Genomic DNA, 4,108 nt, shown 5'->3' with positions numbered 1-4,108 from the left:
ATAATAATTTTTTGCATAATAATTAATCTTATTAAATAAAGAATACTCATATTTTTTGTATTTATATGTTTTATATTTAATTATTTAAAAATAAAAAATTCTGTTACTCTTTAAAGTATTGTGTATAGTCACCAAAAAAAAATATTGTATATTAAAGTATTTTCATTTAAAGCATTTATTTATGTATTAGGATATTCTGTATTTATTAGAGTCCATCAATGCTCTTCTTTCATATTAGCCTTTGATTTTCATCTAATCAAATCTAATGGTCTATATAAATATGGCATATCTAATAAGCACATAATTATTGTGCTCGTTTTAGACATACCCTAACAACCTAATTAATATATCTACCTACCGTTTTTAGGGGTGGATTAAAATCCCTACCAAAATCTCCACCTACCACATCAACAAACAACAAAAATCTCTGTTGCCATTTGCCAATCCTTATATTTTCCTTTGTAAGGTGTGCTGGAATAAGATGAGGGTGCTATGGTCAACCTCCATGGGCTTTCAAAAAGCCGAACCATGTTAGTGAGCTTCAGTTAATCAAATATTAATAGTTTTTCAATTTAGTGTCGATCACATTTGTTTCGGCCTACTTTGATCTTTCATTCGTTAAATTGAAAGGTAACTGACGGTGTCTCTAAAAGTTTTTAATAAATTGAATGTGGAATTCATGATAGATTTTTCTACTTATACCTTTTATTGACCCGATTCTGATTTTTGTTCATAATCTCCTTTAGGATATTTGAATCTGCTTTGTTGGGGCCATGGAGAGATGAACTACGAAGATTGTTAATTGGGTTCTCTTTGATGAATCATTGAGGTTGAGCGGAGGCAAATGAATCGTAATCAAAACCGAAACAGGAAAAGAAAAATCCATGGACAGTATTCAGTAGGTGATTAAAAATAGATTCAATTTTGGTCTTTGGGTACTTTTGTTTAGCTTATTTTTAGGGCAAAAAACCAGATTAAACCAAGGGAAGTTGAAAATTACTTAGATAAGCCAAACTGAAATTCGTTTCTGCAATGAGCCAAACCCTATATTTATATAATTCGAACCAGTGTGGTTCGAACTCAATTCATTAGTAATTCGAACCAGAGTGGTTCGAATTATGAAGAGGGAAATTCATTCAAGTAAATCGAACCAGGGTGGTTCGAATTACTTGGGAGGAAAACGTATCACATAATTCGAACCACACTGGTTCGAATTATATAGGGAGAAGCTGCATCAAGTAATTCGAACCAGGCTGGTTCGAATTACACAAATTGAATTCAAACCAGTCCGGTTCGAATTAGTGGTAGACAGTGCAGTATATATATGGTTCTAAACGTGAGTTGCTCTCATAGAGGGTGTAATATGGCTAGTGAGGAGAGTTTTGTGGTTTTGGTTCACCATAGAGGATCCATTAAGAGGAAAACTCGCTCCGGTGTGAAGTTCACAGATAAGGATCCTCTCTGTATTGTCGTGAAACCAACGACGAGCTATGATGATCTTGTTAGATCTGTGCTGATGAAACTCGGTCTGGAAGGTGCGAAGCGAGTGAAGAAGTTTTTCTATCGCATTCCAATCACTGTCTTGCAGGATACGGTGAAGTATGATTGCTTCACGATTGGTAGTGATGAGGACCTGCAAGTCATGTTTCTATGTCGGAGGCAGTTTCCCGAGGTTAGGACACCAGAGTTGTTGGCAAAGTTGGTTGATGTGGTATCCAGCTCAGGGGGTTCGAACCGGAATGCCACCACTGAAGCAGCGGCAGCCGGTTCGAGTTCAAGGCCTGCCGTTGCTTCTTCGTCCGTCCCTGTGTACGAGCCAGCGGTCGAACCAGTCGCCTCCCCGTCTTTTGCTGTTGATCTGAATGATGGAGTAGGCGACGTGGTAGGATCAGTTGATATTCTGCCGAACGCTTTACAGGGAGTTCCACCAGTTGGCGTCGGTGACGGAGTGTTGGGTGATGTAGAGGAGGACGACGTCGAGCCGGATATGATTGAGGATGACAGCGGCGACGAGGTTGGAGCGACTGAGCCTGCTTTGGTAGTCGGTGGTTCTAGTTCTGGCACACAGCAGTATCCACCACATTTTTCCTCTTTGGACCTAGATGCCATGAGGCAAGAGGGTGTTTCAGGGAACTCTGTTGGATTCGGAGCTAGAGATGCTGAAGGGACCGCTGGTTTGACAGAGTTCCAGGTTGGTCAGCAATTTCAGGATAAAGACGAGGCCCTGTTAAGTGTGAAGACTTACAGCATCCGGCGAGGGGTACAGTACAAGGTTGTGGAGTCTGATCATCGCCGTTATGTGGGCAAGTGTTCTGAGTTTGGGAATGGGTGCACATGGTTGATTCGACTAAGTCTGCGGAAGCGCAAGGGCATTTAGGAGGTCAAGCGGTACAATGGACCTCACACTTGTCTTGCGACCTCCATCTCGAGTGACCACAGGAGCTTGGATTATCATGTGATTTCACAGCGTGTATCAGATTAGTTCAGTGTTCCGTGTGTACCATATGGGATTCACACCGCCGATACCGGAGGGATTCTGGCCACCTTACGACGGGCCAACCGTGATCCCGGACCCTGCCAAGAGGCGGGCAAGAGAGGGGCGTCCGAGATCGACTAGGATACGGACGAACATGGACGAGGCAGATCCGAATCGGCCAAAGAGGTGTGGCCTTTGTCGCCAACCCGGACACACCCGCAGGAGTTGCCCACAGCTTGGAGGACCGTCTCACACGGGGGGCCAGTAGTAGCGATCTTGTTATTGTTAGTGTTTATTGATTTTATTTTTCCTGTAACTTGTTATTGAAGATGATTTGTGTTATCTGTTTATCCTTTTAACTTCTAGTAATGAAAAAGTTGCATCTGAATTTGAATTTGGTTAGAAATCCCATGACTACAAAAGTTGATAACTACAGTGTCATATGATTCAATGATAATACATAGTCACTAATCCACAAGGTAAATAACAGATTTTTAAGTACAATAAGATGAGCATACAACAAGGAAAAATAGCTCTAAAGTAAATCATCTAAAATACATGAGTGAACCCTAACGTCCAAAATACATGACATGTAAATCATCTAAACAAGTGGGAGCCTGTCCCACAACGACGGGGAACCCGTGGCCTCTGACCTCTGCGGATGAACGGCTCCTCATCCTCTATCTCATCTGCGTCCTCATGCGGGGTAGGCTGTGCGGGTGGCGTAAAATGGAGTGGTGCGACAGACGGCCCGGCGACAGACTGTGATGCAGCGGTGTAAGCGGAATGTGGGGTACCTCCCAAAGCAAACTGGTCACCAACAGGAGTCGTAGCAGGCTCGTTCAGATCAACATCTAAGGGTGCCTGCGTGGCAGGGGTCTGAGGACGCCTCCTGCCCGGCTCGTCCTCCTGCATGATAGCCGAAATCTCCGCCAGAAACCGTGGACTGCCGAAGTCAGGATCGAGCGTATCTGCCCCAAGGAAGTCCTGCCACTGTGATCCGGGAATAACCCATGGAGTACCGTCCTGCTGAGGCTGGTCGTCGGTGGGTACTCCAACAAAGTAATGTCCAAAAGGACCGGACCCAAGTCCAGCGTCACTAGGCTCAGCCCCGTCAGGCCGATTCTGGCCCGCCACTATCCTCACCTTCAAAACGATCTGCTTGTTCGGTCATTCTCCACCGCAGAACCACAGCTTGCCCTTTGCCATCATCGCTGCTAGTCGGAGCTCGGAGCGGTTGGTTGTGTCGACGATCCGATGGGTTTCGCGTGCTTCTATATGAAAACTGTCCAAACTTGCATCTTGCATTGATTTACCATTTTCTGCGATGCTTGGAGAGTTTCCAGCCTGTTGGTTGAGACGATACTCACTGTTATCGCTCCCGAGATTAGATAAGTTCTCATCTGTTCTCAAATGTATTATTAGAAGTAATAAACGTTACTACTTTTTTCTATTGATAAATGTTACGTTACTCGCAATTTTTTTGAGAGATTTTACTTTCTTTTCCTTTTAAGAAAGAAGAGCTACTGCTTGTGTTTATGGATAACACTACTCATCCTTCATTCATCCTTTCAATTTAATATTTTATTATTTTAATTTTTAATTAATTATGTTTTCTGTTTTTAACAAACT

Source organism: Arachis ipaensis, chromosome B06 (genome assembly GCF_000816755.2).
Source record: "Arachis ipaensis cultivar K30076 chromosome B06, Araip1.1, whole genome shotgun sequence".
NCBI lineage: Eukaryota > Viridiplantae > Streptophyta > Magnoliopsida > Fabales > Fabaceae > Arachis > Arachis ipaensis.
This window is presented reverse-complemented; position numbering follows the sequence as displayed.